The 25,313-nt window shown below is 41.5% G+C and overlaps 2 long non-coding RNA genes across 2 annotated transcripts in view; one reads left to right on the plus strand and one right to left on the minus strand.

The window, feature by feature from the left end:
- The window catches only part of LOC131494621 (uncharacterized), a 249,758-nt gene extending 234,578 nt beyond the window's left edge, over nt 1-15,180 (plus strand). The window contains exon 3 of the long non-coding RNA XR_009253496.1: nt 14,932-15,180. This is a non-coding gene — a long non-coding RNA (uncharacterized LOC131494621). The remainder of the gene's footprint in view (nt 1-14,931) is intronic.
- The window catches only part of LOC131494623 (uncharacterized), a 42,392-nt gene extending 17,407 nt beyond the window's left edge, over nt 1-24,985 (minus strand). The window contains exon 1 of the long non-coding RNA XR_009253498.1: nt 24,850-24,985. This is a non-coding gene — a long non-coding RNA (uncharacterized LOC131494623). The remainder of the gene's footprint in view (nt 1-24,849) is intronic.
- Nucleotides 24,986-25,313: the final 328 nt, after the last annotated feature.

The raw sequence follows: 25,313 nt of genomic DNA on the forward strand, positions 1-25,313 counted from the left end.
CACAGAGTTTATATTCAAAAATTAATTGTAGTTCTTTGCACTGAGAAAATTGGAGACGTTATAAACAGTAACATTTACAACAGCAGAAAATATCAAATTATTAGGACTAACTGATATCAAAGTTTCCAAGACCTCTACACTGAAAATTGGAAACCATTGCTGAGAGAAATTAAAAAAGACTTGAATATGTGAGGAGATTTACTCTGTTTATGGTTTAGAAGATTCAGTATGTCTAAGATATAAATCTTGTCCAAACTTATCTACAGATTCAATCCTATCCCAATTAAAATCTCTGAAACTTTTTTAAATTTTTTGTTGTTGGACATAAAGCAATTCTAAAGTTTCCATAGAATTGCAAAGAACCTAGAATCGCCAAAGAAATTTTGCAGAGGAAGGAAATTGGAAGACTTACACTGTCAGATTTTGAGACCTTCCTCAAAGCTACAATTATTAACACCATGTATACTGATATGAGTAGACAGACTAATCAAACAGAAAAGAGTCCACACAAGCATAGTCACTGATGTATGATAAAAGTCTCAAGGCAATTCGGAGAAGTTCTGAATAGATCTGGGTGTTAAAAAAATAAATAAATAAACCTTGCCTGTACCTCATACAATACCCCCAAATTAATTATAGATATAATGCACACCAAATGTGAAGGTGAAATATCCAGAAAAAGAAAAAGGTATTTTCGTACCTTGGGGTAGTAGATATTTTTAAAACAGAAGACAAGAGAGTGAAAAGGCAAGCCACAGTCTGGGATAGGTTTTTATAATATTATACATGTTTGTATCTGGCAGAGGACTCATACCTAGAATCCATTAGGAACGCTTACAAATTAATAACAAAAGGACAAATACTCACTTGAACATGACAAAAAAATACTTGAACAAAAAAATGCAGATCACTCATTAGGAAAGTGCAGATTGAAACTGCAATGAGTTACCACCACATATTTATCAGAATTGCCTAAATTTTAAAAAAGACAAACAATACTAAGTATTGCTAAGTTTGGGGAGTAATTGAACTCTATATATTACCATTAGAGTGTGAATAAGTTCAACTGCTTTTGAAAAACTGTGGGAACAATCTATTAGAACAAAACATTTGCCTACACCATGACCCAGAAACCCTTTTCCTAGATATATACACAAGAGAAATGAAATACACTAAAAGGCATGTACAAAAACATTCATAACCACCTTGATTCATAATAACTGAAAACTGGAAAAAATTTAAATGCCCATTAACTTGAAAATGAATCAATAAATTACAGTTTAATCATACAATGGAACACTACTGAGCAATAAAAACCAACTGCTGATATATGCAACAACATGGATTAAATTCACAACTGTTATGTGCAGTGAAAGAAGTCAGACACAAAAGAAAACACACAATATGATTACATTTATATAAAGTTCAAGGACAGGGAGGCCAAATCTATAGTGATAGAAGTCATAATAGTGGTTATATCAGGAGATATGGTTCAGAAAGGACACAAGGGAATCTTTTAAAGTGATGGAAATATTTTGTCTTGATTTGAGTGGTGATTACATAGGTGTGTCCAGGGATGCATATATCTCAGCAATTAGTGAGCTGGACACTTAAGATTTGAGCCCTTTGACCTGGGTGGCTCAGTCGGTTAAGCGTCCGACTTCAGCTCAGGTCACGATCTCGCGGTCCGTGAGTTCGAGCCCCGCGTCGGGCTCTGGGCTGATGGCTCGGAGCCTGGAGCCTGCTTCCGATTCTGTGTCTCCCTCTCTCTCTGCCCCTCCCCCGTTCATGCTCTGTCTCTCTCTGTCTCAAAAATAAATAAACGTTAAAAAAATTTTAAAAAGAAAAAAAGATTTGAGCCCTTTGTGCACTTCACTTCAATTTAAATTTAAAAAAAAATTGTAAATTATTGGGGCTCCTGGGTAGCTCAGTCAGTTAAATGTCTGACTCTTGATTTTGACTCAGGTCACGATCTCACAGTTTCATGGGTTCAAGCCCTACTTCAGGCTTGTTAGCACAGAGCCTGCTTGGGATTCTCTCTCTTCTCTCTTTCTCTTTCTCTCTGCCTCTCCCCTGCTCTCTCCACCCCCCCAAAAATAAATAAACTTCTAAAAAATTTTCTAAATTATTTTATGTCACGTTGCCTAGAACTGCCTCCCTCCTTCTCTCTCTCTCTCTCTTTCAATCTCTCTCTTTCAATCTTTCTCTCTCCCACCTTCCCTGCTTGGAAAGTGAGTCCAACCTCAGAGAAGTAAAGGACTCCACACAGACAAATTTGGGTTTAAGTAGGTTATTTTAACGATCAAAATGAAGACAGCAAAATTGAATTGAGACTTGAATTGCCTGCTTTGGTTATCTGTAACAAAGACTCACTGGATAATTGCCCCAAATCCCACTTTACTTTATGTTGTGTACTTTACTGGTTTCTGGTTTGAATACTAAGGAGGATTTGCAGCAGAAGAGGAGAATAGCTTCCCAGTAATAGTGGCCTTTACTCACCACGTTCACTGGATACCAAAAAGATTATGGCTTCTGTCCAGTCTACTCACAGTGAGCAGTGTGGACTCCAGGCTGATCACGTAGCCCTCCGGGTCTCTGAACCTTCCCTAACCTTTGCTTGAAACATGAAGGGGCTGGACTGAGTGTTCTTGGATGTCTTGTTTTGTTCTAATGAGATACAAAGAGTCTCTATTCTTCCATGATTCTCTGTGTCTGCTATAAACAAGGTGTGTTATACGTGGGATTCAAGTTCATTCTACTTTATCCAGTAATCCTTATGATTTTACTTTTGTAGAAGAAAAACAAGAAAACAACATTAGTCATCGGATGCAAGGATGAACTCCCCACACCCTAGCAATAGGGAAGGATGGGAATGGAGAGCTCAACAGGCAACAGTAGCAGTGATATCCTTCTTCTTTTAGAGGAGAAAACAGCTCCAAAGGCATTGGACTGACAGGTTTCTTACATGTTCAGCTGGGAGTCTGAGCGTTTTGGGTCTTTCTACTTCCTCTCACAGAGAGTACAAAGCCAACACCATGCCTGTGTGTGTCTGTGTGTGTGCATACACACACATCTGTATGTACACACATGTGTGTAAGGGTTTTTACATATGTAGTGAATCTGCATAGGTATGTACTTGATTTTGTGTACATGTGTGTTCACATATGCATGTTTCTTTTTTTTTTTTTTTTTTTTTGAGACAGAGAGAGACAAAGCATGAACGGGGGAGGGTCACAGAGAGAGGGAGGCACAGAATCTGAAACAGGCTCCAGGCTCCGAGCTGTCAGCACAGAGCCCGACGCGGGGCTCGAACCCACAGACTGTGAGATCATGACCTGAGCCGAAGTTGGACGCTTAACCGACCGAGCCACCCAGGCACCCCAACATATGCATGTTTCTCAGTGGTTACATGTAAGGATGCAAATATGTGTGATGTGTGTTTGTGTATGTGTGTAGGAGCGTTGGGGGGGATGCACAAAAAAGCTGCCCTAGGCTTTATCCTATTCTTTTTTTTTAATGTTTACTTATTTTTGAGAGACAGAGTGGGGCGGGGGGGGGGTGGAGGGAGAGAAACAGAGCATGAACAGGAAGCGTCAGAAAGAGAGGAAGACACAAAATCTGGAGCAGGCCCCAGGCTCCAAGCTGTCAGCACAGAGCCCGAGCCCAATGAGGGACTTGACCCCACGAACCATGAGGTCATGACCTGAGCTGAAGCTGGACGCTCAACGGACTGAGCCGCCCAGGCACCCTGACTTCATCCTATTCTCAAAGCTAAGCAATAACATAAATAGTGTGAGTCAGAAAGGTGAAGGGTTAACTGTTTACTGAATACAAAATTCATTCAGAAAAAACTGTGCTTTGTAACTGGTAAGAGGAAGTATTGACCAGCTTCTGGTAAAGTTACAATGGCCAGACTTGCAAAGGAAACTCCTCCTAGCTTGGAATTTTAGAGTGTTTCCTAGGGTTTGAAAGGTGTCCAAAAAATGATGAGGCATTTCAACAAGGGGATGGATTGGGGAGACCTGGCGTTGAGCGCTTGAACTCACCTTCCTTTCCATCCACTACCCCCTTCCCTATCTTTCACAAATAATTTTAAGAGAAAACTAATGGATTTATACTTAATATCTTCTCCCTTACCTTTTGTTTTTGTTTTTTTTTCTGTCGTGTCCTATCTTCTAATGGGGCTCAATGCGTAGTACAGGAAAAACCCATAACCCTTCATTCTAGCTCCTCTTCTTTTCACTAAATTATCTCAGTTTCCTCATCTGTCGAGTGGGTGTAATGATTATCTTGGAAGTGGTTGCTGTGTATCACACAAGCATAGCTTATAGCTTCCAGTCTGTAAGCTGTATGGAAATAGGGAACACTCCTGGTTTGTTCATCTTTGTCTATCGTGTATTCAGTACAGTGCTTAGGTCCCTCAAAGTATTTGTTGCATGATTGAAGATTTCAAAAGGAGGCAATGTTTTAAATACATCCTTAAGTGCTATTATAAAGTCATTTGGTGGTAGTGGTGAAGGAGAAGTAATAGGGAGGGATTTCTCTAATTTGTACTCTACAGGGATTTCAAAAGAAGGTGGAAAGCAGGAAGGAGATAGTCTGTGTGGGAGCCAGAGGCTGGAGATGTCAAGCCAGACTGAGTCAGCTCATGCTTACGGAGACAGATTGCTTTGTTTATTGCCTCCCCTCCCGGGCTCCAAGTCCTTGGTCAGTCTGCACCCTCACATTTCTGGCGAACACAAATGCCTCAATCGACCAACAGGGGGTGCTCCTCTTATGAGCTTGGCCCTGACCTTGATCCTGTGATCTGACCAGCAAGGTAGGGAAAATAGAGACCTTTGCAAATCAGGTTCAGTATATACAGAGTCAGGCCTGGTATTAATAGGATTTTATTTATACAAGAAAAAAAAAAACCCACAATACGAGACACTTAACATTTCACTGAAATAAAATACGCAACGGAACATAGAACTAACGACTGGAAGTCACAGTGCTCCAGTGGGCTTTCCCACAGGACGGAAGGGTGAGTGGCTGCCCAGGTAAGTGCCCAAAATACTCAGCCCTCTTCCAGACGATTTAGCTAAATTCTGGAGAATAAACTGCACACATGTCCTCTCCCCCTCACCCCTCAGGCCCAGCACTGTTGGGATCCCAAGAAGTCATCCACATCCTGCTTGAACTATTTGCCATCGTTACTACAGATAACTGTAGTTATCTCCTTGCTAAGGGGCCAGTTTACGATTTCCTCAAGTGACCTCATTTCAGTTAAGCCTCACACCTTCCTTCCCCAGTAAGCAGTTATCAGGCTTGGTTGGGAGCTCAAGACTCAGGGATAAAAGGGGAAGAATTCTTTCGCTTCGGAAGCTCACCAATACAGTGACCACTTTATTGTAAGGATTAGCTGCACCGCTTTCTTCCCCTGCTGTAAACACCATGCCGAGGCTTTACGGCCCTTTATCTCAGTTATTTCCCACCACAGCTCTGTGTGGTAGGTACTCTCATTAGAGCCATTTTCAGGATGAGAACTGAGGGTTAAATGGGTCCATAGCATGCCTAGAATGGTCAAATTACTGAGGAGAGATTCAAAATTGAAATTCAAACAGTCTGACTCTTGAATGGCAAGTCACTTCTGTACTAGAACGGAAAGGAATGAAATGGCATAGATCCATTTCATGGCTATAGAAGTTAAGGGAGAATTCCCTGGTGCAGGATAATTCTAGTTGGGTCTTGAAACTAAATGGAAGCACGTAGTTAAAGGAGAGAAGTGAAGGCATTCTCAGAGGAAGAGAGCATTTACAAAACATCTCAGAATTATAAAAGTTCCTCTTATATTGTGATGCCAGGGTCATCGGTAAACATCTTTCTCCTGCCAGTGGGGTTGGGTGGTGGTGAAGGGACATGGGTGGAATGAAGCTAAAGGACTCTAAACTTTCTCAATTAAAACTTGAACGGCCATCTTCTTAACACCAAAGAGAATTTCAGTCTTTGTGTGTGTGTTATATTTGAGAGAACCAGGTAATTTAGAGTTGAATACGTGAGTAAGTTGGGTGACTGTCGTGATTAGTCGTATTAGATCAGTACTTCCAAGGTCGTAAGGCAAGTTTGTTGTGTGGCTCACGTATGACCTTAGAAACTGGTGCCTAAAGTCAGTCCAATGTGGTTTCAGCAAGAGTGTCAGAATTGCAGTGCTCAAGATGGAAATGATGGGTAAGAATGTGTAAGTTCCTAGGCAGGAATTAGGGGTGGGGGGGAAGATAGGTAGCCTTTTCCAACCCTCTGCATTTACCAGAAATGTGATGTCACCAGCTTGTCCTGCCCTGTGAAATGGAATGGAAGATACGGTCTATCTATTCCCATTGCCTCCGGTTGTTAGGAAACAAATCCTAGGCATACAGAGCCGTGGACAAGAAAGTCACCCATTGGAACATATTTATTTGCAGGAGGATAATTTAAGTGATTCAGTAGAAGGGATATCCAAGATATCTTTCTTTTTCCTTTTTTCCATGTAAGTGAGCTATCTGTCAACTTTCTCATTGGCTACATTCTTACAAAGGAATAATCGGCACAGGACACCTTGGGGGGTTTTGTTTGTTTGGTTTTGGTTTTGGTTTTTAAAGTATACAACCTGATGATTTGATATACATAGCCATTGTAAAATGATTACCAAGATGAAGGTGATTAACACACCCATCATTTCACATAGTTAATAGAGGTACCTTTCTTTTTTTCTGCGGTGAGAATGCTTAAGACTGACTCTCACCAACTTTCCAACATACACATTATTAACTACAGTCACCATGCTGTAAGTAGATCCTCAGAATGTATTCTTCCTAGAACTGAAAACGCATGCTCTTTGTCTTACATCGCCCACATGACACTTTGAAAAGAGTCTGCCTGCGAGGGATGGCGCCTGAACTTGGCTGGGAAATTGTGGAAACAATGAAAGATACGTGGGTGTCCTCACCTCTGCTGTCTCAAAATGTCCAGCTCTCGGGTTGAATATTTTCCCCCATGAAAACCCCATTAAAAACAGAAACCAGAACTATGAACTAAAAGAAAAATATCTATTTGAATTTTTCTTCCGGTGAACTGCCTTCTTAGCTATTTTAGTACATTTTCTTGGTGGCTGATGCATAGCGAACAGAATTGCGTTTCTTTCCCACAGACATCATATTTCTTCGAACAATCCCTGGAACGACAGTCATCTCAGGACCCTTGACACACAACATCAAAGCCACTGGAGAAAGCATGGGCTGGGGAGAGGGAAGAAGCAGGGGTACCATCCCACCTGGGGCCCTCTTTCCCAGAGGCCGCCAGGTAGCATCAGGTGATGTGTGACAGTTTCCTGGAAAAGTGAGAGGCTTTTCTCTCCTGCATATTGACTGCCATCCCTGCATCCCACTAATTCTGGAAGTCAAGTGATCAAGATCGCTGATGCTAAAAGCTGAACAAATATTAGTGATAAATCGTGGAAATGCAGAGTTGAGAGCCAGACAGAAGGTCAAGAAGATATCTGAGTCAGCCCTCTGACTAGTAGCAGGTTGATGGGTTATTATGCTGGTTTTGAAGACCAGGCAACTGGGGACCAGAAGTGTTTAGGCATCCTCTTCTGGTCCAAGGTCAGCTCCAGGGGGAAATGATTCTCTTTCCATCATCACACATACTTCCCCAACTAGTCAGCAAGGGACATCGAATCAGCATAGTAGCCATATCTGTAGCTATGGAACACATGAGATTTTCCCTTTGCACACACACCTATGAAGGATGTACTACGGTCATCACCCCTGGGGGTTAGCTTTGGGACTTCCTAATACTCAGAGCAACGTAAGCAAAACTGCCTCACTTTGCATAGCCGAATTCAGAACTGAGCAAAATCATACTGGATGTTCTGTTCTCTTTTGTAGCCAGATATTTTTAGATACTCCTTTTTTGACCCATTATAAAAATAATACACGTCTATTGTGAAAATAAAAGATAAATATAACAAAGCTTTCTCAAAAACACCGTTCTGCAATTACAAAAATCACGATTAACATTTTAGCGTACAGCAAGAGTCAGCAAACTTTTTCTCTAAGAACCAGATGATAAATATTTAGGCTTTGAGGAGTGATGGAGTCCTTCACACAACAGCTCAATTCTGCCATTGTAGCACAGAGGCAGCTATAGACAACACATGAAGAACAAGTGTGGCGGTGTTTCAATTATTTACACAAACAGGCAGTGGAATAGATTTGGTCCGTGGGCCATAGTTTTCTAACCCCTGGCATGTAGAATTTGGAATTTCTTTCTATGCGTATCACATCATGTATACAACTCTGTATCCTGCTCTTTTCACTTGATGTTATAACACAAATGCTGTCTCGGGTTATTGAATGCTCTTACACAACATTCTGCACGCAACTGTTGCGTATTATTCATTTTATGAAGATACCAAAATTTGCTATGACATCAGATATTTAGATGTTTTATAGTTTTCTTACTATTTTACATACCGTGATGAACATCTGTGTGTACATTTATCTCCATTTCAGGTTATTTCTGTAGGACAGATTTCTGGAAGTGTTGTTTTTTTTAAAATACTCTTAGAAAATATTGCCAACCTTTTTTTTTTTTGTCTCAAAAGGCTTTACCAGTTTCCTCCCAGAACTGTGTATGAAGTTGCTCATTTCTCCATAACCACACCAACACTGAATATTACCACTGTGTAAATCATTGCTGCTTTTATAAGAGCCAGAACATTTTAGGTAAGTGAGGAACTGTGAAAACATGGGACTTAGGTCACTAGACCTCCTCACCCTTCACTCACACAGATGACTCCACCAGAAGGGAATGCTAAGAGATCAGGGGCCTAGCTCTTTCTCCTTTCCTGTACCCTCGCAATCAACCCCCCCTCTTCTGCTCCAGGCAGAGGGCAGAGAATGAAACCTATTATCTTTCTGAATGGTCCTTCCCTCTTCCTGCCCATCTCACATCTGGACTGAATACAAATCCCCTGGTTTCCTGTTTCTCTCCCCACGAAAGATTCCGAATGTCAATTCCAAATTAACTCTTTTTTTGCTCTTTGCCTCTGTATCTCAGTTCAACCCCCAACCCTTTACTGACATTTTCTTATTGTCTCAAGGGGAGTTTTAATGAGCTCTGCCTTTTTAAGACTCCCCATCCAGCCATCTTGGCTAGTTGTCTTCCCTGGGCAGAAAGCCCACATGAATATGTGAAGACGCTCTGTGGGCAATAGAGAATAGTGGTGTCTGTGGTGTAGGTATGTGAATTCAAACTCTTCTGACAATGCGCCAGCCCAAGAGGTTCTCCAGTGTATTGACTAGATCAAGCCCATAGGGTCTCACACTTGCAATCCTGGGTCTACCTCACAGCTTCTTGTCCCCTCCCCCACCCCAGCTGTTCTCAGACCCCAGTCAAACCCCACTGTCCCCACACACATTTTAGCACAGCTAGTCTTTGAGTCATCATGATCTTTTATCTCCTCCTGTGTCGTTTCCTTGCAAACATTTTAAATTAAGAAAAGCTCAAATATCACCTCTCTGATACCACCTGTCTCTCAGATACTATCTCCCACCACACTAGACCCATATATGATGGCACTGAAGCACTTCAGTGTCCTAACAGATATTTATTGAGCAGCTAGTATGTGCCAGGAACTTCACTAAGCATTGGGAATACATCCAGGAGCAAGACAGACCCTTGTTCTTCTCACAGCCACTTACAATAGCTTCTGCATTTTGACCATTACGTCAATTGGAAGTCGGGGGCCTTCCTTCCAGACTGGGAGCTCCATGAGGAAAAGGGTGATATTCCATTTGTCAGTTAGCCCTGGGCTGGGCACACAGTGTGGATGCTTAGGGAATGTTTATGGAATAACTGTATGTTTTGTTGCCGACAGGAAGCAGTGACCTTCTTCGGAATAGGACAGGGTCTGATTCACCTCTGTATCCCCCCCACAAGCAGCCAGCACAGAGCCTGGCACCGTAAATCCTGAGTAAATGAATACAGGAGGAAATGAATAACTGACACCAGATTGCCCCCTGACCCCCTTTCCTTAACTCTCACCAAAGAAAACAAAACCCAACAAAAAGGCAAGGAAGAAAACTGGCTCCCAAACCTGAATATCCCCATACAGGGTACACTATCGTTTCCAGGAAGATGCGAGCTTCCCAAGTTACAAAGTTTGATACGTTGTAACAGTAATAATAACCATAGTTATCACTTCGTGATGGCTAATTGACATATTCACCTCTGGTTGGCTGAGGGAGCTGAGGTGGGGGATACTGAGCCTCAGTTTCCTCTTCTGGAAGATGGAGATAATCAAGCATACACAAGTGTGCTGAGGGATCATTGAAGTAAATGAGGCAAACTGCGTTTAAGTACCTATCTCCTGGCACAGAGTAGGTATTCAAGAAGTGTTAGGGTTTTCTTTTGCTCTCTACTATCCTAGTAATCTGTGTGACAGCAAAATTGAAGCTTGTTTTCATTAAAAGTGCCTCCTATTTTTCCTCCAGTCAAATGCACAGATTCTTATTCCAAGAGCGTCATGGGTATCTGCTGACCCCCAGAGAATTCTGAATTTTCTCAGTGTGCAGGGCGGTGCTGTAATAAGGGACAATAGAATGGCATCGAATTGTGTTCACTGGTTAAGCGTTAGGTATGCTCTGTTCTCAAGGTGGCTGGGCTGAAGTCACTAATTCATTCAACACAGATTTCCGAAGGGCTGGCCGTGCGCCAGGCACTGTACTAGGTGTGGCTTGTGGCAGAAATCAAAGCCCTCCTCTCATGGAGCTGATTAGGGAATCAAACAGTAAACGTATAACATTTCTACGTGAAATGAGGATGAGTGTGATGGAGGGAAACACAGCGTTAAGAGGAGAGGGTGTGCTGGAGAAGGCTGGGTGGGGGAGTCGGAAGCGGGGAGAGACTGAGTCTCTGCTTGGCAAGCCACAGGATGAGTGACTGCGGGCAGTGCAGGGTCCTGTGCGTCTGCACAGGTCACACACCCATAAACCAGCCCTGACTTTGGGCAAGCTTGCAGGCTTTTCTCTGCTTTGATTTTTAAATGGGAAGAGACTGGGAAATATTGGCACATTGGATGAAGGGTATTGGATCTAAGGCTTTTTGCCCCCAAGCACCTTGTACCGAGCTGTTTTTCTAGGCTTCGGGGAATCCTGGATGGGAGTGCATGTGTGGTGTATACGGGGTGTGGGATATGTATGGAGTGTGTGTGAGAGATTGCTCGTGCATGTGTGTGCGTATGTGGTAGATATGGGGGGCGGGTGCTTGTGTTTGTGTTTCCACTGGGAAGTGTGCGCACAGTATCATATTTTCCAAAAAGGTGCGTGACCACTTCTAAAGGGTTAGGAACCATTTACTTAAATGGAACCAGAAATTTCACTTCCCCATAGGGAAGCAATACTATTAATTTCTGCCACGTGCGTGTCTCCTACTGTACAACATGTTCATATTTCATCTCATCTGTGCCCAGAGAAACCACTAGGCTAGACAGAGCAGGACTTTGACAGCAGTTTTTCTCCCTGATTCTAAAACCCGGGTTCCTAAATGTCCTCGCCATTGGAGGGCATCACTGTTTACCTTTTCCATCTCTGCCGGGTTCCTGAAAGCAGCGAATCAAGGGCAGAACCTCAGTTTGACCTTAAACTATTCAGCTCCACTTAATTACCTATTGTGGTGGAAGGCACATAAATACAGGATGTGCCTTCACTCCGCCATTCTGCTTTGCATCATTATCAAAAAGACAAATGTAATTCATGTCCAATTACTCACTCACCGCAAGGTCAGAATATTTATTTTTATCTTACTTGTGATGTTTAGGGTTAGTGATATCAGTATTTATTCACGGCTAACCTAAATCAAACATCCTGTTGATATCTATAAAGGGCCATATAGTTATTGTCGCAGGTATGCTGAGTCACAGAGCACATACAAAGTTTATGAGTTGACAGGGAAAAGGCTGCAGGGAGGGGAGATAAGTGTGCAAGTGGCTTGCGAAATAGCCACATTGTTTATTTATATTGTCCATTTATTGAACTTGATAGGTGCTTGGGAAACCGAAGCCAGTTAGAAACAAAATAGTGAGGATTGTTTTTTCTAATTATTATTATTATTGTTTTTAAACGTGATACCGGTGGTAACTTTTTGGTTAAATTCATCGAAGGCTCCTTCTAGAAATTGTTTTCTCTTTCTAATGGAATAGAGCTTTGACCAGCTAGAGAAAGACGAGGAAAGGCATAGGAGAGATGGCGAAATACAGGGGACTCATGTGACCAGGATTAATTTACTCACAGATCCAGAGTAGCAACTGCTGCTGTCTGTCCAAAATTCCTGTGGTCAATTAATGAGATTAATTTGAAGAGGCTCTATCGAAAGGGAGGACCCAAATGCTTAGAAGTCGCAGTACTCGATTGATCCATTCCTTTTCCCGTTCAGATCCGCCCAGTCAAACATATTTTGTTGTCTTTGGCCACTGATATCAAAACATATTAGCTAATTTCCTGAGCTTCTTTGTCAATTCTCTGTCTTTGCAGACCTCACTCTTGTAGGTTGTACCTGGCAGTCTATCTTTATTTTCTTGCCCTATCCATCTACCTACAGTAACAGAATATATATATATATATATATATATATATATATATTTTTTTTTTTTTTTTTTTTTTTTCCTTAACCCATCCCATTGTTTCCCTTGGTGTCCTAGGATCAATCAGCAGTCTGGGAATCAAGCTTCCAGATGAAATCTTACTATGAGTTAGTAGCTGTGAAATGTGGGCAAATATTTTACCTCTGAGCCTTGGTTTCAGTCTATAAAAGGAGGATGTGAAATCACATAGTTTCTTTGGTCCCTCCCTATTATATCTGTCTATATTTCTATAATTTTCTATCTAGTTACTATAAGGCACGTGGTCATTAGTAATGGGGCAGCTGACTCTCAGCTTAATCAGACAAGCCAAGCTGGGGAATTTGTGAATGATTTTAGAGTCTCTGGTCATTAATAAATGAAATATGAGTCACTGATGTGATATAGTCTCCAGAAAGGTAAATTTGATGTTTGAATACATTGAAATATATTCGATTTTAGAATATGAAATTTCCATTTGGGTGGATCAGGCATGGTTGAATAAAGGCAACTTCATAAGGTTCATAGTCTATGGACTGAGATAGAGGCAGGAAAATCTGGTTTCCTCTATTCTGCTCAGCTCACAGTTGATGTCACACCAAAAAGAGGGTAAAAGAACGAAAAGAGAAACACACTCAGAAGACAGAGAAAGTGTTGGGAGGGAATTGAAAGGGTGTCTGAGGGAATGGGGAAAAATAAAGGAGTTGTTTCATTTGGATATGTTAGTAGCCTTCTAGTGTTGGCAAAGTTGTACAAAAGACAAAATATTTCTGCATATATATATATATATATTATATATGTACATATATACATTATTACATATATATGTACATATATTATATATATATATATATATATATATATATATATATATATATAAAATGAAAAATTAAGATCATGACTAGAAAGTTCAGGAAGACTCAGATTCATGTAAGGAAACACTTTGGGGCAGAGCTGTCCAAAATTTGAATGTGCCATGTCAGCTGGTTGTGAAAGTGCCCTCACTGGGTAGTTTAAATCCAGGATAATCACGGCCATTCCAGCAGCACAGGACGGTGGGGATAGTCGTATAGCCCAGTGGCATCAGCCCGGGGGAGGTTTGCCATCCAGGGGACACTTGTCAATGCCTGGAGATATCTCGTTGCCACAAGTCTGGGTGTGAGTGGGTTGGTACCACTGGCATCTGGTAGGTAGAAGCCAGGGATTCGATAAACATCCTGTAGTGCCCAGGACAGCCCTCCACTGGCAAAGAATTATCTGGTCCAAAGTATGCCAAGGTCAAGAAACCCTAGTCTACAGAATTTGATAATGATGCTTAGTTCCTAACATCTCCATGGGTGGGAGAAAAAATAAAATGTATCTATCAGAAAAATGATTGTAGAGGCAATTGTTTGAAATGACATGTTAAAAAGAATACTAATGACAATGCAGAGGAACAATTATGAAAACGCATATCTACATTGAAAATACGATTTTAAAATACTGGTTTGAGAGTGGTTATCTCTGATTAGCGGGATTATTCATACTCTGGTTTTCTTTGGTTTGTTTGATTATTTTTCTCTATTTTCCCAGTAGTTATAAAGTATAAGTAGTGCTTTTAAATTTAGAGGCAAAAGAAAAAAAAATCTTGTTGGATTTTGAAAACCTGTTATGCCCCTGAGGACCTAAATGGCGCATGGTAATAATAACGGTAACGGCAAGTTCGATTTAGCTGGCGAGCGCATGTGGAGATAGGCCAGCTTATTTGCTCCCAGTCAGAATGTAAATTGTTATAACCCCTTTGGAAGACAATTTGGCAATATTACTATAGAGCCTTAAAAATATTCATAGCCTATGACCCAGCCATTCTATTTCTGGGAAGCTAGCCTAAGGAAATAATCAAAAATAGGCACAAAGATTTATGCACAAAGATGTTCACTTAAGCATGATTTATAATAGTCTAAAATTCAATTTATAATAGCTACAAATTGAAAACAGCCTAAATGAATAGAAATAGGTGAATTATTAACTAAATTATAATAAATCCATTTGATGTAGTACATAGCCACTGAAAATAGTTTACAGTGACTGTGCAACAATGTGGGAAAATACTTAGGATACACAGCTAACTTTAAAATAATAAGGATCCAAAATACATTAAGAGGATAACTCCCAAATATGAGTATACCAAGGAATAAAAATGTTTGAAAGGAAATATGTTAAAATGTCAACAAAAGGTACAAAAATTTTAGAATGTGGGATACAAGTGGCTTTTCTTTCTTTTTTTCTTCTTCTTTTTTTTTTTTTTAAACTAGGCTTCACGTCCATTGCAGAGCCCAACATGGGGCTTGAACTCAGGACCCTGAGATCAAGACCTGACCTGAGATCAAGAGTCAGACGTTTAACCTCCTGAGCCACCCAGGTGCCCCTATTTTTTCCTTTTTTAGTATATCTATGCCATTTCCAAACTGTATATAATGGAAAATATAACAGTTATAACCAGATAAAAATGCTGGTAAGATTTATCAGGTGCCAAATCTGAGTCTATTGCAGACGTTCATTTAAGGACCATCATCTCATTTAGCGTTATAACTACTTTCAAGGTAGGTACATCATGCCCATTTCACAGATGAGAAAACTGAGGTGGATCTTCTTCATCCTCCATGTCTTATCTTAGACAGTGTTTCCTCTAAGAAGCCCTCCTTGACCTTCTGAGTCTGGTTAAATTTTTTTGAGTTCCCATTGTTCCCATTGTCTTTCTGGGTGTTTGGGGGGATTTTTTGGTGGTGGGAGGGGGTTGGTGCAGGCAGTGCCTAGCAAGTATACAACACAAAGTATTTGTGGACTGAATGAATGGACAAAGAAATGAATAACTCACCCAAGCTGGTGAGCAGTAGGATTGGCCAGGTCAGCCTAACTTCAAAGTCAATGTCGTCACAGAATGCTCCAGATGGATTGTGGCGAAAACCAAAGTTCATTTCTCAGCACCTTTCCCAAGGTTCAGAACTTATTGTTGAAACAGAATGGAGCCTGGCCTGGAAGTTATACATTTATCCAGCTCTAAAGGCCTGAGTGCCTTCAAAGGGCAGCATGGATTTTTCTCTGGAAATCATGAGCATTTCCGCAATGCTTAACATGGCAGCTGGTAATGATTATTTTTCCAGTTTCCCTTTGAAATTTCATGTTTGTTTACTTAACAGGGCATTACTAATCTGGAGGAAGGGAGTGGGTGAAAAACCCCATTTGTAAAGAGGATAACAGGTTAATGAAAAGAAGCAGAGATAGGTGTAGGTGATAGTGTTTCTACAAGGCTCTGTTCAACCAGGATGATTTAAGGCCAAACCTTGGCTGGCTTCATAATAAGAGCCAGATTATGGAGGGGATTTACGTGGCAATTACCATGGTCCTTGCTAGTGGGTTACAATGTTTCAGGGCTCCCTAGATACTTAAGATTAATGTCTGAATCAGTAATGTTATTGTTGCAAGATCTCAGTATGATGGGGAGCCATTTGAGACAGGAATTTTTATCCCTTATCAGAACATAAAATATCTCATAGTCTGCAAGAACACCAATGCCTATGGCCTGTCGCTGCCCTCAATATAGGTTAAGCATCACGTGGGACTGGGTTTTTTTTTTCCTTGGCAGCTAAAATGCATAAATCAGTGTAGAGCTACTTTTGCTCATCCAGGTAATATGATTAAAATGGGAATTAGACATGTTCAGTCATTCAGAGATGAGAGACTGAAATCACCAACCTGAACAAGGCAAATGATTATAGAGAATCTCCTATGTAAATGGTAGATCAGGACTGCAGTTAAGGACTTTTCCATGTACCCCAGAGAGAGCAGAGCCACAGCATTCTCTGCAAACACACCATGCTTTTATCTTAGTGTATTAATTGCCAAGGGGATCTGAAACCCAAAGGAGCTTGAGAGAATTGATGGGTTAAGTGGTAAATATACACCTGACCAAGATGAATTTGGTGAATCAGCAATTCCCAGGAATCACATTGTGAGAGCCCTAAGAGCACTAATTGATTTCTCTATTAGTATGTTTCCTCAAACCTTGATATCTGTTGAGGGGAAAAGGTGCAGTGAAGAAGGAGCAAAGTCCAAGAAGTTTCCCCCAAGAAAGTGGTCAAACTGAGAAACACTTATTGATAAATCAGTTCGAGACCCAAATCATCCAGTAAGTGAGATTAACACCTCAACTTCTCTTCCCCAGAATCCCACAGATTAAATCTTAACGCTATCTCGGAGTTATGTATATTTAGCGCTTAACCCATCAGAAATGAGATGAACGTGTCAGCATGGAGATTGCCTCGTGGCTTGCAAACAATCAGACAGAACACTGAGAAAGGGCATTGAAATAAGAAGTCACTTTTGAGGGTAGGGGTGAGACTGGTGTCGAAAGATACGGTATTTGGCCAGGAACTTGTAAATATCTGAATCTCACCAATGTCCATGACCACCCTTTCCCTTTATATCTCTGAGAGAAAGGAAAAGTAGTAAGTATTAGCTGAGTTGTTAGCCCCAAGCCCCAATGTGAAACTCCAATAAATCCGACAAGACTACACGGAAAATTCCTTTTGTTCCTGGACAAAGTATTGCCAACTAACCTCAAATCAAAGTGGACCAAAACCCTAATCCTCTACTTTTCATAGATTTTGGCCTTTTCCATTTTTAAAGGCCATATCCACATTTCCCCAGAAAGATTCTTATCCAATCCCTATGTCTCCACTTCTTTAAAACCACTCAGTTAGCACCCCGAAACTGACTGCCCAAATCAGCCTTCCTCCCCATCTTTGTGCATGTGTATGGAAGGGTAACTTAGAGGAGCAGAAGAACGAAGAGGGGTTTTGAGCTTCTGCTAGAAACCAATATCAGAAATCCAGAAGAACAAGACAAAGGCCAACATATAAATGACTTAATATCAGCAACTCTCCTTCACTCTCCCATTTATTTATTAATTCATCCATTAAACAAACATTTGCTGGGCACCAAGGATGCTGTCAGGCACCATGTTTTGGTGATGAGGCAAGCATACATCAGGAGTGAGCAGATAACAAAAGTGGAAGCTCCAGGGGAAAGATATGAAGATTATTTTCCAACCTCAGAAAAAGTAAAAGAGCATTGAAGGCTCGCGGACCCCAAAACTTATTCACTTTCTCCAAGTGCAAGAACGGAGAGCAAGATGGAGTTTGGGACAAGAGACACCGTCAGTCTCCCAAAGAGTGAATCTAGTGTCTTCAGGGAACTTGTGCTATTTGATATTTTCAACACACACACACACACACACACACACACACACATTGTGCCCACATTTACCAACTACATATGGAATCAGAGAGTCTTGTTTTCAAATCCCAGATTTGCTTGTTAGTTGTGTGACTTTGGTAACGACTTGGTTACCCTTTCTGGGCAATTAATACCTCAGGGCTGCTGTGAAGACTAAATGAGAACATGTAGAAAGTATGTCTAGCACCAGGACTGGGGTGTGAATGCCATCTAATAAATTACGATTTTTCTTCCCTTGTGTCTTCCTTGAAAGCAGAACCAGTCTATTATTTATTTTCCACAATAGACAAGGAACAAAGGGAAGGAGTGAGTCAGGGAAATGAAAGAAAGGAAGGAAGGGAAGGAGGGAGGGAGGAAGGAAGGTAGAAAAGCAACCATAATACAAGCAAGAAGCTAAATTTGCAAGCAGATTTGATGTACTCTCGATACTCTTCCACGATGCTTCGTTCTAGCCTATTCTCGTGAATGCAGTCAACACTTACTCAGTGATGCACTGAAGACCGTGATGTGAAACAAAATGCAAATGGCAACTAGAAGTTGTTCTCACGTATGACACGTATGACCACGCATCATTAACCACCATTATAAAACACTAGCTTCTTTGCATATCCATAAGCCCCCATTTTTGCTGGCCAGACGGGGAAGAGCATTTGGAAGGTATCTAGGCCTCTCCTGTGTCTCGGAATAATAATTACAAAAGCCACCACTTACTGGTCACTTGCTACATATCAGGTGCTTTTATTATATTTTTCCTTTTATCCTCAAATATCCCAGGGGTGGAGGTATTTCTAGCTTAATTTTCCAGTGAGAAAACTGAGGTTTAGGCACAGTAAGTTCGATGCCTGAAGTTAGTTAGCTAGAAAGTGACAAAGTCCAGATTCCAACCAAGGTCTGTGTGCCTCCAAAACTAACACACATAACCACCACACTGTAGAGTCTGTTACATTTGTAGAAGAAAGGTGGACTTGAACTAAAGGAAATCTAATTCCTGCTCCATTTGGCAAGGAAAGGGTTTTCTGAAGTCAATGGCATTGGAATCGGGTGAGTAAGAATAAGAAGGATACAGCTGGAGGGGAAAGGAAGCCCATAGCAGTGAGGAATACATGGAAGGTCCATGGATCTTACATGCATAAATGCATCAACATTCATGCAGCAACCCCAGAAATGGGAAGATGAAGAAATGCCTCAGTATTTCCCTCATCTTTCAAATGACCAGTCTGAAAGTTTTAAATATGCATTCGAGTCACTAAAGCACGTAACAGTCAAAGGAGCTTTAGGTCCAAAGACTGAAATACACAGAAGATGAAAGAATGTAGTCTTTACTTGCATGTGTCCTCTTTTTTAAACCTCATAACCTCCCAGGAAAGAATTTATTCACTTACAGAGTTAGAGACTGGATCTTGGAGATGGCAAGCCCCTTGCCCAAAGACGTGAAGCTACCAAGGAGAAGAATCCATGATAGAACCCACACATCTCTAATCTCAAAGGCAAGCAGTGGTCATTGTTCCACATGCTGACCTTGGCCTGGTGTTCTTTCACAAACTTCAACAGTGGATCGAAACCAGAAATTGAGAACATAGGATGCCTCCAGGTAGAAGTGAGTGACTGAAGAACAAGAATAGGAGAGAAATTTCCACGGATGCTTTATGTACCTTTCCGATTTTGGACTGTGTGAATTTAATGCCTTTTCAAAATAATTAAAGTATCAAAATTAATTTTAAAGTGGATTAGCATGAGCTTTTAAGTAATACAAAGAGATCTCGTTATTTCTAAGTTGAAATCCATATTATGGTCAAACTTAAGAAACATGTTGACAAAAAAAAGTTCTCGAAGAAAAACATTTATTGAATTTTTTTTCTGCTCATTTCAATTAAATTCAATAAATACATATTCAGCAACCTCTATTTGTCAATTGGGGAATTATACAACTTTTTTAAATGTTGAGAAGATTATAGGGGAAAACAAATTATGGGTGAAAAAAGTTAATCCTAATTTAGTTTGTCTTTGTTTATAGGTTTATAACCTACTTTGAAATTCTTTTTTGAAATGAGGCAGGAAAAAATAAACAAAAACTAAATAAAAAGGTCAAAAAATAAAGTATTAACATTCTATCTTTCTTTACCACTAGGAATTATCATTCATAAAGGTAACTTTTTTAACTCACCGTTTTTATCTAATAAAAGTAGAAGCCAGACTTTTCCCTTTACTTGGAAAAATCCCACTTACAATCTGAGTAAATACCACTATGAATGTGAACAGACAATGTAAGTGTGCATTTTCTCTTTCTTTTATTTTTTGTTAATAATAACAACCATAAGGTTAAATGAATATTGTGTGCCTGACACCAGGTTAATATTTTTCACAGGTTGTTATTTAATCCTCAGAACCCCCTGGGAAGCAGATATAATTCATCCCATTTCAGAGATGAGAAAACTGAGGCTCAGAGAGGACAGTCCTGTAGCTAGGAAGAGGTTGAGCTGGGATTTTCACATATTTGACAAAAGACTGTGCTCTCACATATGACATTTTCTTGCCTTCGAAGGATAAATATAGGTCATAGAATGCTCGGGGAAGACAAGTACTCTGCCCTTTCTAACCAGCACTACCACTCGATAGCAGCTTTCGGTTAAAAATGACCCTCATGGATGGGGATCCACATTCCTAACATGAATTCATACAAAAGCACCCAGATTTCACAAGAGGAAATGATGAGGCATTTTTCTGAGGTGTTGAAATTTTTCTCTTCGTCAGTCACCAATTAAAAAAAAAAAAAAAAAAAACTCTGAAAATTCCTCAAAGGTAAAAGGTAGCCTTTCTTCTCCTGAAGTTCTGATATGGTCCCAAAAGGAAATAGAAGCTTGCATAACTCAGGCCCCAGTGATCCTTCTTTCATTCTTATTAACTGCAATCTTTGCCACATTCTTCTCTGCTAATTAGTTAAATGCTTAAGCTCCTGAGTCACTGGGCCGGTTGACTGGTTACAGCTTGTTCTAGCTTTTCCACCCTCCAATGGAACTTGCAAAGAATTAGGCACTCCAAAGATTCCACATTCATGTAGTGAAAACAGCCAACAATGGAATCAATCACCTTCGAGAGGGATGGGCAAGCAAGCATGAGCATTAAAGGTCCACTAATGCTGAGTCAAGGCCTTCAGATGCATTGCCAATGGGAAGAAGAGAGAAGAATTCTGTTTATTCATTTTAAATGTATGCATTCTTTCCTCCAAAGATCCGGATTTCACACTGGTCCTCTTGTCCCTGTTACATTCAGGAGCACAGTCGTATTTGGCCTGCTTCTTGAGAATGCAGGTGAGCTTTTCTCCAACCGTGATGGAGCCAGACTCGAGGTTAGCTTTCCTGTGTGGTGGCTAATGGAGGATCTGAGATGCCAGAAGTTTGTCAAAGCTGCATGAGAGAATGTCAACCACGCACTCCTTGAGGCGTGACGTGACTTTAGCCATAAGCATATACAGGAGGTGGGAAACTTTTGCCTCCTGTAGAAAAGTCCTGTCTTCAGCATAGATTATTTCAATCCACACAACTCAGTGCCATGCAGGGCTCCCAGTATGTGTTCCGTTAACAACTGTCGTACAAACCACAGGAAAAAAAAGCTTTGAGTAGCAGTCCTAGCCATATCTTTTGACATAAACTCCTTAGTATAAATACGTAACCTTGCACTCACCGATCAGCTCCAAAACACTTTTCCAAAGCTTGCCTCCCCACTTACTCATCAGTGTAGCTACCAGAATGTCCATTGCTCCCCAGAAGCTGTATACTCTTGTGCCTAATTTACATTCTCCATCCTTCCCATGCTGCCATTTTCTTCCTAAACACCCAAACCTGATTGTGTCATGCACACACACACACACACACACACACACACACACACACTGGCACAGATCTCCATTCTGTGTAGAATGGAGTCCAAACCCGTTAACGTGGTATATAAAACCCCTCTCAATCCAACTCTGACCTGTTCACCAGCATCATTTCCACTCTCCCCTTCTTCATCTTCTCCCTTCCCTGATGTCACCACAAAATCATCCCACATTCCTCACTGATTCTAAAAGATCCCAAGCCCACGCTCAATACTTTTGTGTGCGGCTACTTCTCCACGAGGGGTGGATTTCCTCTATATCTACCAGGTAAATTCTTTCTTCCCCTCCATGAGCTAGTTCAAATATGCTGCTCTACGAAGCCCATTCTAAAGGCCCCAGATGAAGTTAGTGATACCCTTTCCTGTGAGCAAACCAAGAGAAAGCTGCTTTACTCATGCACATATCTGACTGCATGATAATAGCTCGCCTGCCTACCTCACCATGAGAGTATGTATTTCTAGAAGGCAGGGATCATTTTCTAATTATTTCTGATTCCTCAGTACCTAGCACAATGTGTATCACCTAAGAGTTGCTTAGTACATATTTGTAGATTAAATAAGTGCCACAGTCATTTGGCATTTGGTAGGCAATGTTGGCAGTCTTGGAAAGGATCCTTTGTGATCAGGTAGTCAGGCTACCCTGCATTGTCTATTAGAAGCCCCATCATCAGCTTTGAGAATGTCCTTCTCTCCCTGTGAATATACTGGTCTGGCAGAGACAGTGAGAACGTAGGGCGCATAAAACAGGAGGTGTTAGCTCCAGGATTCACTGGCACCTTACATGTGCTCAGGACAGTAGAGGACGTTAATGGTATGCTATTATGAGCTGAAGTGATCACCTGGCTTCCTGTGCACGGTAGATCTAAGAAAAGTGCTCTGCAAATCATATGTCCTCACTAAAGATCAAGGAGAATGAACTCCATAAATCAAAACTATAGAATATCAAGGCCAAAGGACCCCAATATCAACCATTCTATTGTAGAAACAAGAAAATTGAGACCCTGAGAGGGAAAGAAACAGGAACATGAATACAGTAAATTGGCAAATAGACCACAGATGAGGTCAAGGAAAGGTAATGTCTGTTTAAGGTGCTAGTTTTTCTCTGTTTGCCCCGGAAACACTAAACCACTCTGCTCTGCAGTGCACCCCAGATCCCCTTGTAGGCCAGAACCGATCTGGGAAGCTGCCATGGACCTTGGCAGCTTTCACCGTGCTTGTAGAACATTGACATTTTTGTTAGGGGTGACTAAGAGAGAAGATTTGCCTTGGTTAGAAATTAGTCAGATGGCATTTCCTTAGGCTTTGCTTTCATTTCTCAGTGAAAGGTTGAAATGCATGAAGCGTTGGTTTTCCTGTCAGATTATTTCATTAACGATCTGTAGTTATTGCATAATTTCCAGAAGCCTAGGGCAAGAGAACTTGATAATGAAGAATGCCCCCAAACACCAGGAGACAGACGCCAGGCAGGCATTGACTGGGGGGGCCTCAGGAGAGCTCATTACAAGTCCTGGATCTTGACTTTCTCACTTGTAAAACAAAAGGTTTTGACCAGGTGAGCTCTGGTTCCCATTCCTATGCCAAGAATCTTTAAGGCTTCCAAGGCCATTCAGGAATTGTCATTTCTCTCTTGCTCTGTGACTGGCCTTGAGAAGTGAATCATAACAAGGACTTCATTCCTGTCATCACAGAGCTTCCAGTCTTGTAGGGAGCACCAGAAAACATAGGTTAAAGGTTATTGTGAGTGTAGTGAAGGAAATAATGAGGTATCGGATTACATGTGAGAGGGAATTACACGACAGGGGCCGGGGGAGGGTCCTCAGTTTAGACCCAGGATCAGGAGCATCTTCCTTAGGAGGGGGCTTCGAAGCTGAGACTTAAAGCCATCAATTAAAAAAATCGTAATAAGGCTTGAGCCTTCCAGGCAGGGGGAACAGAACGTCTAAGAGGCTGAGGTGGAGAAGAGGTTGGTCAGTTTGAAAACCTGAAAGGGGACAAGTGTGCCCAGAACACAGTGAGTGAGGAGACAGGAGGGGGTGTACACGATGAGGTGAAAAAGAGAGGAAGCATGAAAGGTCCAAATCTAGGTTTCAGTATCACTCTGAGGGTGATCATTAATTAGGCAGAAAGGTAACACAATTTGATGTTCCATTTTTCTCATGGCTGTTTGGGGGACAACCTGACTGGGGCCAGCGCAGAAGCAGGCAGATAATTTAGGAGGCCATGGGAATAGACCTGGTAAAAGGTAATGGTGGTAGGGGTGAGGTAGCGAGACGTAGACGGCTGATATTAATAATTTTGGAGAAGGCGTTGAGCGACCTCTTGATGGATTAGTATTTGGCTAATCACTTATGAGGGGCGCCACTGAGTCGGGAGGGGTAGGATGAGTGTACCAAAGCAAAGACGACCTGGTCCCAGGTCCAGACCCTTAGGAAGTCACAGTTCACATTATTGTCAGCGAGTGTGGGTGAGCAAGTTATGATAGCGATGATACGTCCTTTTGCTTTCACAACACAGAAGGAGAGAGGCGTCCACGACTGAGGAGGAATAAAAAGAGGTGTGCCAAAGGAGTAGGGCTGTGAGCTGGGCCATGGAAGCAGGGTCTGGTTTAACAAGCAGACAAGGGAGAGAAATCATTCAGAGGAGCAAGAGTAGAGCCAGTTATGGTGTGAAGGCACGTGCTGCGACTCAGGAACCTTGAGCAGCTCAGTCTAACTGAGGAAGACTGGGGCCAAAGCACAGTGTTAGGCAGACAAGGTTGGAAGTGTAAGCCGAGGTCAGATTCAGGCGGGTCTGAAGCCTTACGGAAGGTCTGCACTCCTGCAGAATTTCAGAGTGATAGTATTCATTCTAAAATAGGAATGATCATTTTGGGGGTGAGATCTATTTAGGGGTAAGATGAGCCTAGTCACTGAGTTTACAAGTTACTCTGAAACTCTGTTATGCAGGCATGTGGGGGAAGCCGGCACATGACCCCTTTTTCCAGGTTTGTGCTCTGAACCAATGGAGCAACCAAACAAAAAAAGTACCATTAATACCAAACACTTTTATAGCGCACTTACCTTGTGAAGGCACTGTTCTGAATACTTTACGTATATTAACTCATTAAATCCTTCCAGTTCTAGTTTGGCAAGTACAGAGTAGGGATTTGAACCTCGACTGTTTGAGGCTGTTGCCTACATTCTCATCCATAATGTCTTTCTGCCTCTGGAGGAATGAAAGATGAAAATATTACCTTTACATAGAAAGCACCACTCTGGGAAATGAGCTTATATCAGGCACGTGGGCCTCCTCATCTAAAGCCCAGAAGCAGACAGGGGTATCCATCAGGCATAGACAGTGCTATAATATCCCAGGCTTCAGCCAGAATGATTGCATAAATGTCCCTGCATGTCCAAGAATGGTGGCAAATGTGTGTGCTCTGTGAGCAAGCCAAATCTGGACAAGGGAGGGAAGGTACTGAAGGATCCAGGTTACAGGGGCCTGGGTTTTCCTTGCAAACTCACAAGTCACATTAAGGGCTCGT

This window comes from Neofelis nebulosa, chromosome 14 (assembly GCF_028018385.1).
Source record: "Neofelis nebulosa isolate mNeoNeb1 chromosome 14, mNeoNeb1.pri, whole genome shotgun sequence".
NCBI lineage: Eukaryota > Metazoa > Chordata > Mammalia > Carnivora > Felidae > Neofelis > Neofelis nebulosa.